This window comes from Erinaceus europaeus, chromosome 11 (genome assembly GCF_950295315.1).
Source record: "Erinaceus europaeus chromosome 11, mEriEur2.1, whole genome shotgun sequence".
NCBI classification, from domain to species: domain Eukaryota; kingdom Metazoa; phylum Chordata; class Mammalia; order Eulipotyphla; family Erinaceidae; genus Erinaceus; species Erinaceus europaeus.
The window spans coordinates 110,315,300-110,329,282 of NC_080172.1; the positions used below are offsets into that span (position 1 = coordinate 110,315,300).

The 13,983-nt window shown below is 37.3% G+C and overlaps 1 pseudogene; it reads right to left on the reverse strand.

Moving 5' to 3' along the window:
* Positions 1-12,584: 12,584 nt before the first annotated feature.
* Positions 12,585-13,772, reverse strand: LOC103125866 (spermine synthase-like; annotated as a pseudogene).
* Between the last annotated feature and the right edge of the window lie 211 nt (positions 13,773-13,983).

Consider the following 13,983-nt stretch of genomic DNA (forward strand, 5'->3'; position numbering starts at 1 on the left):
AAGAAATATCTCAACTAGGTATAGATGTGCTTTTTTTTTTAATCAAAGTTTATTTGGATTGAAATTTGTGAAGTAGGTCAAAATCACAAACTTTGAGTTAGAAATAAATTGTATTGATATAATGTGCAATATGGTAACGGTAATTAAAAGTACTGTATTACATGTTTATGGGTTGATAAAAGAGTAACCATTTAGAGTTCTTATATTATAAGAAAAAATGTAACTGGGGCCAGAAAGTAGCTTTCCCAGTAGAATACACACTTTACCATGTGTGAGCATCCAGGTTTGAGCCCCTGGTCACAACATCAAGCACTCACATGGGAGAAGCTTCACAAGCAGTGCTGTGGTATCTCTCTGTTTCTCTTTCACTCTGTTTCTCAACCTCTACCCCTGATTAGTATAACCATGAATGATGATAGATGTTTACTAGAATCAATGTGATGGTCATCTCAGAATATTTACAAATATCAAACCATTGTTCTGACACTTTAATGTAACCTTGCATTCCAGCTAAAATTGAATAAAACTTTACAAAATACTACCTTGATACAGATATTTATGACAGTCTAATGAATATTTAAATGTAAAACTAGATAGAATTTGTTATTGCCAAAGTGGATTTGAAATACATAAATATCTCACATCTTGATAGAAGTTTCCCCAACTCCAAAATAATCCTAAAAATAGACATTTTACTACTAATAGCAAGATTTGGACAAGTTATCTAATTTACTACTAGTAAAAAAAATACATAAGTGTATGTTTTTAAATTTTTCTAATGGTGCTCATCCTTTTTTAAAAGTTTTTATATTTATTTATTTTCCATTTGTTGCCCTTGTTTTTTATTGTTGTTGTAGTTATTATTGTTGTTGTTACTGATGTCATCATTATTAGATAAGCCAGAGAGAAATGGAGAGAGGAGGGGAAGACAGAGAGGGGGAGAGAAAGATAGACACCTGCAGACCTGCTTCACCACCTGTGAAGTGACTTTCCTTGCTGGTGGGGAGCCAGGGGCTTGAACTGGGATCCTTATACTGGTCCTTGCGCTGTGTGCCACCTGCGCTTAACCTGCTACACTACTGCCCAACTCCCAGTGCTCATCTTTTTTAAGAGATTTAAAGATGAGAAATTGTACCTATGTGCCTATAGCGGTACTGTAAAACACTAACTTCCCAATAAAAAAAAAGAAAAAAATTTAAAAGGAATATATAAGGTTGTCATTCTCTTTTGCATACCTATGTCTTACAGAATAGGAAAGAAAACTGAGAATTGCTGGTTAAGTCACATAATCATTAAAGACTGCATAAATATATTCATAACAGTGTAATACATTAGCTTACGTGTTGACAGTGTAGTGGTAATGGACATTATAGTCAAAAATTTATTATGATCGGGAGTAAAGGCCAATGGTCATCAGCAAATGATTTCACTTACTCCAATCAAGTGACAAATCAGATTAATTTTATCCTCCTAGCGTCCAATGTGAATTTTTTTTAATAAAATGGAAATATTGACAAGACTACAGGATAAAAGGGGCACAACTCCACACAAGTCCCACTACCAGAACTCTGTGTCCCATACCCCCCCCCAAACGTTTTCCTATTCTTTATCCCTCTGGGAGTATGGACCCAGAATCACTATGGGGTATAGAAGATGGAAGGTCTGACTTCTGTAAATTGCTTCCCCACTGAACATGGGCATTGGCAGTTCGATCCATACTCCCAGCCTGTCTCTTTATTTCCCTAGTGGGGCAGAGACCTAGGGAGGTGAAGTTCCAGGACACACTGGTGGGGCCATCTGCCCAGAGAAGTCCTGTTGGCATCATGGTATCATCTGGAACCTGGTGGCTGAAAAAGAGTTAGATATAAAGCAGAACAAATTATTGACTAATAATGAACCTAAAGGCAAGAATATTGCAGATGATGATTTGGGGTCTCCATTTCGGAAAAAGCTAGCAGGTATATTTTAGGTATATTCCAAGGGGCATATTCCAAGGGACCCATGACTTTACTAGTTTTTGCCTGAACCTGACATCTAATTATTCAGGTGGGCCCAAGGTATTGACTGGGGGGATGGTGTCATAGTTGGAAAAAGGACTAGAAATCTGGATCAGGGAAGAGAGTAGCTTCCAAATATGGGAAAAGTACGTAAACATTGTGAACTGTAAACCCTATCGATTTGATCTGGGGCCCATATTCACCGCAGGAGCCTATGTAACCTCTACATCCCTGTAGGTCTGAGCTCACATTCTATGGTCACAACTACGAACATTCCAGGCTGCACTCATTTCAGGACCCATCTTCCTTGAGTGGTAGAGTATGTTGCCCACCCTCCCTTTAGAGAATGGAACATGTTGAGGCACATTGAGGGCAAGGTCCTATCTGGGCCCACAAAGGGGTCCATTATGTTGTTCCTGATGGAGATGACCAGTGACAGTGGTGAGAGGGATCTGTTAGAGGTCTAGACTCAACATGTCTGTGTTGGAACCCCAGGACTCCCTGAATAGGGCCCCAGGTGATGGGGTCGCCTGATTGTGACCAAAGAATCATGATTAAAGTATGCCAGTCTCTTGCCTTTAATCACCTTTTGTAGTCACAAGGTTAGCTTTGGAGTTATGTGTAATAGGAGGTAGGTGAGGAGGGTATCCAGGTCTAAGTAGAAACTATTTGATTAGGTACTTTACGGTGTCTTTTTTATGGTATCTTTTTTTTTCATTTCTTTATTGGGGAATTAATGTTTTACATTCAACAGTGAATACAATCGTTTGTACATGCATAACATTTCGCAGTTTTCCACATAACAATATAACCCCTACTAGGTCCTCTGTCATCCTTCTTGGATCTGTATTCTCCCCACCCACACCACAGTCTTTTACTTTGGTGCAATATGCCAATTCCAGTTCAGGTTCCACTTGTGTTTTCTTTTTTGATCCTGTTTTTCAACTCAGCCTGCGAGTGAGATCATCCCATATTCATCCTTCTGTTTCTGACTTATTTCACTTAACATGAATTTTTCAAGTCACCATTTTTTATAGCTGAGTAGTATTCATTTGTATATATATACCAAAACTTGCTCAGCCACTCATCTGTTGTTGGACACCTGGGTTGCTTCCAGGTTTTGGCTATTACAAATTGTGCTGCCAAGAACATATGTGTACACAGATCATTTTGGATGGGTATGTTGGGTTCCTTAGGATACATCCCCAGGAGAGGAATTGCAGGGTCATAGGGTAGGTCCATTTCTAGCATTCTGAGAGTTCTCCAGACTGTTCTCCACAGAAGTTGGACAAATTTACATTCCCACCAGCAGTGTAGGAGGGTTCCTTTGACCCCACAACCTCTCTGGCATTTGTTGCTGTTACCTTTTCTGATGCATGACTTTCTCACAGGAGTGAAATGGTATCTCATTGTTGTCTTTATTTGCATTTCGGTGACAATCAGAGACTTGGAGCATTTTTTCACGTGTTTCTCTGCCTTTTGGATCTCTTCTGTGGTGAGTATTCTGTCCATGTCTTCCCCCCATTTTTGGATGGGGTTATTTTTTCTATTGTTGTTGAGATTTGCAAGTTCTTTATATATTCTGGTTATTAGCCTCTTGTCTGATGCGTGGCATGTAAAGATCTCCCATTCTGTCAGGGGTCTCTTGGTTTGGGTAGTAGTTTCTTTTTTTTTTTTTTTATTTAAGAAAGGATTAATTAACAAAACCATAGAGTAGGAGGGGTACAATTCCACACAATTCCCACCACCCAGTCTCCATTTCCCACCTCCTCCCCTGATAGCTTTGGGTAGTAGTTTCTTTAGCTGTGCAGAAGCTTTTTAATTTTATGTAGTCCATACGTTTATGCTTGTCTTAGTCTTCTTTGTAATTGGATTCGTTTCATTGAAGATGTCTTTAAAATTTATGTGGAAAAGAGTTCGGGCAATACTTTCCTCTAAGTACCTGATGGTTTCTGGTCTAACATCCAAGTCCTTGATCCACTTGGAATTTACTTTTTTATTTGGTGAAATATAGTGGTTCAGTTTCAGTCTTCTGCATGTTGCAACCCATTTTTTCCAACACCATTTGTTGAAGAGACTCATCTTTCCCTATTTAATAGTCTGGGCACCTTTGTCAAAGATTAGATGTCCGTAGGTGTGGGAGCTTTTATGGTGTCTTTTTGGATCTTTCTACTTGCTTGCTGCATTTATTGACTCACTGCAAGCTATTGTGCACTTTTGCTTTAAGGCATATATTTTCCCCTAACTTATAGATACATGTGCACATATGCCCTATCTTATGGGCCCTGGTCTATATCTAAATTTTGATTTGTTAGGAAGTGCACCACCTGAAATGGAATTAAGGAGTCCTATTAGCTAAGGTCTCACTGAAGTAATGAAGCCTAAAGGGCTGACATTCCACGCCTGACATCTCTGGATATAGTCCAAAGTAAAGCATGCCAAGGTGGTACTGGTTGCATTGATTAGGTTGGGATCAGCGGATGCAGTATCAATTGGTATGACTTTAGAGAAGCATGCAGGAAAGTGAGCCCCACCCAAGAGGTTCCAGGACTGGGAGAAATATGGGTTTTACAGAGAAAGGGGAAGGTTCCTACTGTCTTAGGGTTTAAGAAGGCAATAGATACTTATTGCTATAGCCAGATTATTTGGCAGTTGGGTTAACTTTGAAAATCCCATTGTTAGGATCTGCTGTATCATACAAGACCTCACCATAACTTATGTCCTTTAATGCTATTTACATTTATATAGCTGTATCTTCTGAAGTGATGCCACCAGTTGCTTCTCTTCTCCCTGGTCTAAGCTTATAAGTGATTTAATATTTCAAATAACAAGTTATTATTAGAGATGGATTAACAATTTGGGTCCACTGTTAAAATTCAATCTGATTGCCAATTTGAAGTCTTAAGTGCTTAGATTAAAGGAATATATACTCAGAGCTATGGTCTATACATCAGAAAGTTTGAGACATTTGATTCATTTTTCCCCTCTCATATTAATTAAATAGTGATTTGTGAGACTATGAGTTAATATGAGTGTATATTAACACCCCAATGTGAATTTTAACATATGTCAGTAGTCTACTGTAGGGGGAAAAAAATCTCACTTTATGATTAGGAAGAGAAAATTAAAGTCAGATTTAGAGTTCAGAGATTCTAACCGAAGAGAGAGAATTATCTACCTCTGAGAGCATGACTTATTCCTGTAATAATCCCTGGCTAAACTGTAAATACAAAGGAGCTAAGGCTAAGAGAAAAAATGCAAGAGAGAGGTGGCCTTTGCTGCAAGATTTATATACCACCCCAAATCATTTATTAAAAAAAAGAGTTTGGATACATTTCATCAGAGGAAGATTTTTTTAACTAGAAAAAAATAATTACATGTTGAGTGTTGAAGATGTAATTTCATCTAAATCTTTGTCCTGCGGTTAGATCACTGGGTAAGAGATGAAAAGTAGACCAGATGGTGACACACATGGTTAAGCACACATATTACCATGAGCAAGGACCTGGGTTCGAGCCCCCACTTCTCACATGCGGGGGTGGGGGGATGCTTCAGGAGTGGTGAAGCAGGTCTTCAGGTGTCTTTCTGACTCTATTTCCCACTCCTTTCTTAATTCCTCTCTGTCCTAGTCAATAAAAGGGCTGGACAAAAAATGGCCACCAGAAGCAATGGATTCATAATGCTGGCACGATAACTCTGGTGTCAATAAAAATATATAATTTAAAAAATAAATCAAGAGAAAGAAAGTAAAATTCCTACCCTATTCTTTTGTTGTTTTCTAGCTCTGAAAGACCCCAAGATTCCCTAAGGCAATGAATCAACAAAAAACATGTTGAGTGTGGCAGAGAGAAAGACTGACATAGAGGAAGTGGCATGACACCCATTCTATTTGTGAGTATGACAGAAAAACTGGAGTTACCCTAATGGAGTTCCAAATCCTATTTTCCCAGTAACTAAGATGTGTGTGTGTGTGTGTGTGTGTGTGTGTGTGTGTGTGTGTGTGTGTGTGTTGTGCATGTTACATAAAACATAAACATAAACATATTACATATTACAAACATATTACATATTACATAAACATATTACATGTTACATAAACTTATTACATAAACATGTTACATAAACATATTACATAAAACATACTGCTATATAAGTGAGTAGTAGCATCAAGAGAGCAGACAACTGAATCTTGACCAGATCAAGAGTTCCAGATCCAGACAACTTGGAATCTCAATCTGCATCTTCCAGCCTTTAGTAAACCTACAGAGCAGTTCAGGAAACTCTCTGAATCTTAGTGTTCACACCTATGAGATGTAAGTGCTAGTATTACTTGCTGTACAGGGATGTTTGAAGGATAAATTTCAAAGAAATCAGAATAGTACTGGGCATGAATATTTATCAGAATAACAGTTATTAACAGAAGAAATGTATCTGATTCATGGAAACTCACACATATGCAACACATAGAAGTTACAGTTTGTCATATTTGATGGTTAAATACAATTAAGTGTGTTGGCTGGCTAAGTCAAACAGGTAGGTAATCTTCACATCAGTGCTAAGGAATTCCAAGTAAAGTTAGTTGGTATAGTTCTCCAGAGAGAGGTGAAATTGAATGTGAATTTTAAATTCTGTTGTTTCATCCTGTCTCTGTTTCTTAATATTTTTGTCTTTGTGACTCAAATTATGCAGATGCCAATATAGCCAGAGAGAGAAACACAATGTTGCAAAGCACAATCATGGAAAATTGTGACAATAAAATTAAACTAAGGTTAAAGTTCAAGTATTAAATGGTGCCTGACATATCAGTGAAAAATTTTCTTTCTTGTGGCTTAGTTGATCATGGCAGTCAGATCCATAATATAACTCAGGAAGAAAATAGGACATAACACACACCACAGTTGATATCTTTAAAGGTGAATTTGACATACAGACAGATTGATAACTACAATAGAGTTAAACAAACCATTTAATTAATCTATTAATAGCTAATATATCATGTTATTACACTATTAAGTTGAAATGATTTCTCTTATTTTGACTTTCTAAGTGTAAAAAGTCGATTTTCAATATTTAGACTTGAAGATGGAGAACTGAGAAATTCGAAAGTATCCAATTGATAAAAGGAATAAATTTAAGACTAACCTATTTTTTCTTTTTATTGCCACCAGGGTTATTGCTGGAGTTCAGTTGCTGGCAACACGGATCTACCATTTGGTGGCCATTTTTTCATGTGTTAAATATTTTTTCTTTCTATTTTATTTGATAGGACGGAGAGAAATTGAGAGAGGAGGGGGGAAGTAGAGGAAGAAAGACACCTGCAGACTTGCTTCACCACTCATAATGCGTTTCCCCTGCAGGTGAGGAGTGAGGGCTTAAGACTAAAATCTTCATAGGGACTAAGTATATTTTTTAAAAAAACTAAGGTTAAGAGTGTTCTCTTGGAATGGCTTAGGTACAGATCACCTAGAAATACATATTTTTAAAAAATTGAACGGAATGAATTGTTGCCGCAGCTGTGGGATACGACCCTTATTTTCTAGACATCTTACTTCATCCATTTCAAGTAATTTCTAACATGTGGAGCAAAGAAGGAGGTGAATAGGGGAAGGCAGGGGGTCTATGTTAGGATAAAAAATTATATTATGCTGAAAAATACATTTTGCCACTTACAGATATAACTACCATTTGTCTATAAACTATCTCCATCAAAGAGACCACATCAGTATCACAGCAAGTGTAGAGAGAATGACTATGTAGGAAATCCTATCACACTTCAAATCTTTCCCTGGAATGTCCTACCTTTCATCCATTAATGATGCCTTAGGCAAAGGATGTCCTGCATGAACTGCATACAGATAACAAATCAAAAATGTTTAATGTTTTGTTTTGCCTTTCATAAAAGTCGTTAAAGCTTTTGACCTCATTTACCTTTCAGAGAAAATAGTTTGATGTATCTTTAGAGCAACCAGATTAATATTCTTTCCATGTTTAAGTGGCAGACGTCCCCAAAAGAGATCAGCTTTTAGTTGGTGTCTAATCCAAGCAAAACAGGCACGAATGAAAAACAATTTTTTGGAACTGCATATACTAGGATTGTTAGTCTTTTAGATGAGCCAGTGGGAGGAAAAAATGCACTAGAAGGTTAATAGTTTTCAAATCAGTTTAAAAGTGAAAATTTGAGGTAACGTAAAAAATCTATTAAGTAATCGATAGGCTATAAAATTATTTATTCTTCTACTAACAATACTCTCCTGATACCAAAAAGCTGAAGATGAGAAGATCCAGTTTCTCTGTTCTTTATTCTTAGTGAATATAAGTAGACATTAACATTGTACACGTGGACATGAATGCTGTCTACAAAGTGAATTTTGACATGTTGATAATTTGACATAAAAGATATTTTAAAAAATAACTAAAGCAAAGGTCTCTGGGGAAAGATGGGGGGCTAGAAGATATTGGGGTCCTGGTACATGATGATGGGAAAGGGCTTAAGTTGGGGGTGAGAGTGTTTTGCAGACACCTGTCACAGGCAGGTGAGAAAGTAAGTGTATCCATGTGCCAACAACTGTACTGTAAACCATTAGCCTTTCAATAAAGAAAAAAATATATGATTTAAAATTAAAATTAGAGGGGCCTGGGCGTTAGCACAGCGGGTTAAGCACACATGGCACAAAGCACAAGGACCAGCATTAAGGATCCGGGTTCTAGCCCCCGGCTCCCCCATATGAAGGGAGGTCGCTTCTCAAGAGGTAAAGCGGGTCTGCAGGTGTCTGTCTTTCTCTCCCCCCCCCCTGCTTTCCCCTCTCTCCATTTCTTTCTGTCCTATCCAACAACAGTGACAGCAATAACAGCAATAATAACAACAATAATGATAAACAACAAGGGCAACAAAAGAAAAAAATAGCCTCCAGGAGCAGTGGATTTGTAATGCAGGCACTGAGTCCCAGCGATAACCCTGGAGAAGAAAGAAAATTAAAATTAGTATTTCCTACTTTGATAAACTTCTATGTTCCTTTATCTTTACTCACACGTAGTACATTTCAGATGTTAAGATGTCTTAATATCAAAGATTTCATATAGCTGATTAATGCACCATTTTGTTATCTCATACAGAGATTTATTTGCAAATTGTATTTCAAATAAAGAAGACAACCATTTCTGAGGTAATTATTTTCGCTGAATACAGATTTGATCAATATGAGAAAACAGTTATAAATAAGTCATTCACTAATATTTGTGAGAACTAAAATAAATTTAACTCAGAACATGTCATATTTGAGAAATGCTCCTTAAAATAGATTTATATTCCTGGGGTGGGTGGGTGGGGAGAATACAGGTCCATGAAGGATGATAAATGACATAGTGGGGGTTGTATTGTTAAAGGGGAAACTGGGGAATGTTATGCATGTACAAACTATTGTATTTACTGTTGAATGTAAAACATTAATTCCCCAATAAAGAAATAAATTTAAAAATATATATTTATATTCCAACAGGTTGTATAAATATCATTATATCTGCAATACTACAAATTTGAATAAAAACCTAACTTTAAAGGCCATTTTAATTTTTTATTTTAATATGGACAGTTCCAAGATTTGACACATACAAAAAAAAAAAGGGAAGCATTTTTTTCTCGAGCAAATGAACTCATAAGAAAATACCTGAGTATTTTCTCTGCAGCCCCAATTTCTCTTTCTTTCTTTTTTTTTTTTTTTTTTTTTTTTGCCTCCAGGGTCATTGCTGGGGCTCAGTGCCTGCACCATGAATGCACTGCTCCTGGAGGCCATTTTTTCCCCTTTTGTTGCCCTTGTTGTTTATCATTATTGTTGTTCTTATTATTGTTCTTATTGCTGTCATTGTTGTTGGATAGGACAGAGAGAAATCGAGAAAGGAAGGGAGACAAAGAGGGGGGGAAACAGACATCTGCAGACCTGCTTCACCGCCTGTGAAGTGACTTCCCTGCAGGTGGGGAGGCAAGGGTTGAGCTTTCCCGCTGTGCTACTGCCTGCCCCCCAGCCCCAATTTCAAGTCAATAGACTAAATGTCCACATTGTTCACAACTAAGTCACAGCTGTCTAAATTGCTTCAGAAATGTTCAGTAGATTGCTTTATAGCAGGATAACACAGTTTGAACCATAGTTTCTTTGAACACATCTTGCTGAGAGCTTATCTCATTCAAATGATGAAGGCAACTGAAGCATGGCATCTGAATCATCCACGTTTTCCTCTAATAAAGAAGAACTTTAGGAGGCTCTTGTGATATGCAACACAGTAAGCAACTGAAATGCTTTATTTTACACCATTCAAACAGCTTCGGGTGTGTGTGTGTGTGTGTGTGTGTGTGTGTGTGTGTGTGTGTGTAGTTTTAAAATAACATTTCACTTGGCAAGAGGCTTACAGTTAAACTGTAAAAGTAATACACAGATCATGTGAATTACCGACTATATAAAAATAAACATGCAAATGACTGCGATACTCTTTTCCAAAACAGAATCGTTAATAGGAACTCTCCTATAAGAATCTTTATAACGTGACAAATTTTCATCATTTTTATACTATTTTATAAATGCATATAAATAGCAGTTCTTACTTTTAATTAGGAAAATACAGCATAGGGGTAGATAGCACAGTGGTTATGCAAAAAGACTTTCATGCCTGAGACACCAAAAATCCCAGGTTCAATCCCTAGCACCATAGATGAGCAGTGCTGTGAGAAAAACAAGTTCCATGTTCCTTACATCACAATGTTGTCTATTACAAAAGTTCATTTTTTTCCTTCCCAAAGTTCACCTGAATATGTTCTACTTATTTCCTGTTCAACTTATTATAAATATATATTATTTATTTGTTTATTTTTGTGAGAAAGCTACAAAAAAAAAAAGGACTAGAGCACTGCTTAGCTCTGGCTTATGTGGTGCTGGGAAGTGAGCCTGGGACCTTTGAGCCTCAAGCATGAAAGTCTTTTTGCACCACCACTATGCTATCTCCTCAGCCCAAATATTTAGTTTCACCTTAGCTCAGGTAGTTGATCCATATTATTCAGTATTACCTGGGTGCTGAATAAATGATGGCATGAAAAACTACCTCCCTGCTGTTCACTCCTCAAGACAGTTTTAAATGTTTGTATGACTGAAATTAGATTATATATATATATATATATATATATATATATATATGGATTTTATTGACATTTTATAGTTACAGAATAGTTTTCCTTCAGAGGAAGCACTAGTAGTAAAGCATTAATGATTATACATAAACCTTTTCACACTTATATTCCTTTTTCATTTTGGTAAGTATAGGCAAACATTTCCTGTTCTACAGCAATGTTTCACTTGGAAAGTCCAAAAGTCTGTGATTGTTTTGGCATTGTAAAAAAAGCTCAAATTCTGGAAGCACAAATAATCACATTCCCATATTTATATATATAGAGATTCAGGTTCATTTCATCATACACAGCACCAAGGGAGACAGGCTGTGTGTGTGTGTGGTGGTGGTGGGGGGGTTATGGTGGTATTTGTGGAGGGAAAAATCAATGAAGCAAGTATATATGTATATATATATATATATATATGTATCTGTCATAGTCTCAAAAATTACATTGGGGGAGAACAACTCTTTTAAAATCATGAAACTGGATCTTCAAGGGAAGCTCACCTTAATTTCTGAGGTTTCCCTACCTTACAGCTATCCTGAAATATTTCTATAATACATATAGAAACAATTACCTATTCAAAAGAGATATTAGATACTATGATATGTAAGACATGGGGTTCTCTCTAGTGACTGAGGTCTAGTAGGAGAACAATGATTCCACAAAGAAGAAATTTAAGTGCCCAAATAGGCAAGTCAGTGAATTGCTCTGAGGTTTATAACCAATTTAATGTACATCTGTCTATAATTTACTGATGCCAGAACCTTTTGGAAAAAAATCAGTAAACTGGATAGTCAGTGGCAGAGGCGATAGCCCCAATTAAATGATACATCTATCCTATAGCCAAATATCACTGTTGCTCGTCCTCTGGTGGTCTTACATTGGCTTAAGGATGTTTGCTTGAGAAAACACACTGTTTTCCTCTTTTACAATTTCAATTGAACTACTGTTATTTTAACTGCAAGCATCAAATTTTAATCCCTACAGCAAAAAAAAATTTTAGAAATGCCATCAGTATTTTCCTCTGCAGCAATAATAAGGCCTCATTTCTCCTAACTACTGAATTTTAAGTCTACCCCCTCCAGAAAAGCCCCCTCTCCCAATAACAGTGCTCACATTCTAGGGATTCCATGCCTTTAGCAGTCTTTGCAGTGCTATCTAATTATGTTTTAGCTAACTTTCAAGAAAAATGAGCTAGTTCATGAAAAATTTACACAATTTCATTTTTTTTTTTTTAATTAAAAAACTCTGGAAAAGAATAGTTGTGGCTATCTGAGAAAATAGAAAATGAGAGAACAAGATTTTGGTGGATGGGAGCAGCGACTTACACACACTTATATATGGGTCTGAAATGATACCTCTGAAATCTTGTAATTTTAATAAACCACTGTCCAATTACTAGTAATAAAAATTACCAAATGGGAAAAAAAAAGTTGAAAGAATTCACAATCAATTGCCTGACTTGATGTCATATACAACATGTAAAAGTGAGAAAGACTATTTGTAACACATGTAATCGCAATATTTACTCTAAGGTGGAACTTTCTTCCAAACAGTGTAAAATACGCACAATTCCAAGCATGAAGGAACACAAACAATTCCCTTTGAGAATTCCACAGGACAGGACAGGTGCCCAAGTTGCTCTTCATAGAGCATCAGAAGGACTTCGGTCAAATTAACAGTCCCCCTGTGTGAAATACTTGCCATCCTGTTTGGGCACTTTCATTGAGAGGTCAAGAATCAGTCTGACAAACTCACATGTGGAATCTTCTTTCGGAGATGCAGAGATGGGAACAGCTGTCAAATTATTAATCACACCGTCAAACTCCTTCCCTTCTTTGGCATACTTCTTCAGTACTAGAATACAATCTCCTACTAAAACTTCATAGCAGGCTCCTTTCAGTTTGTCCAAGATTTCACCGCATGTTTTCCGCATGTCTTCCTCACATCAATCACCATTCGGTCAATTGCTACCATAGTGACCATCTTTGGTTTCGGTTTGACTATTTCACACAATATGGCCCCATCCCAGAATCAGTACTTCTTTGCCAGTGTGATCTTCTTTGCCATTGTCCAGGATGGCCTGGGTATAAGTCAAATCAGTCTCTGCCAAAATAACATCCCCACTAAGGATGAGGATATTTGCAAATTGTTTTGAGTGTAGGATTTTAATATTTGGATAGGGTGACTACTCATTATATATCTCTTCATCTATATCATATTCAACCTGGCAACCATCAGCATAAGGCCAGTATCTGTCTACAGCCCCTACTCGAACTATGGCTGGTAACTGCTTAACCTGACCAGTGCTGTCCTGAATCAATTCTTTCATTCACTCTTCTATTTTGTTCAAGAGACTGTCCACTTAGTTGCCTTGTGTATCACTGTTATAACTTTGAATGTCTAACAGTACCAACCCATGTGGGTAAATCCTCAAATTGTCAAAGTTGCCATTTTTTATTCCTGTAAGTTGCTAAACAGCCATGGTCCTGCCAGGTGTGCACTGACTCCATCATTCCCTACTCTTGGAAAATGGACTGAAGGCCTTTGAGAATGATCTTGCCATTAGCTTTGGTGCCAACTGCGAAGTCAAGGGTGCTGTGCCTTGCTGCTTCCATAATGAGGTGAGGACATGCACAAGGCCTGAGGCAGGTGGTCATGGGAGACTGGAGGATCAACTGACATGCCAGGCTGCAGGTGTGGGGGGGGGAGGAGACACACTCTTAAGCAAACAGGAAAATTTGCTGGAAGAACAGGAAAACCAAGAATAGAGAATGGGTAGCTAAGCTTACCAGAGGATTGTACCAGAAAATTCTAAGACATCAAGAA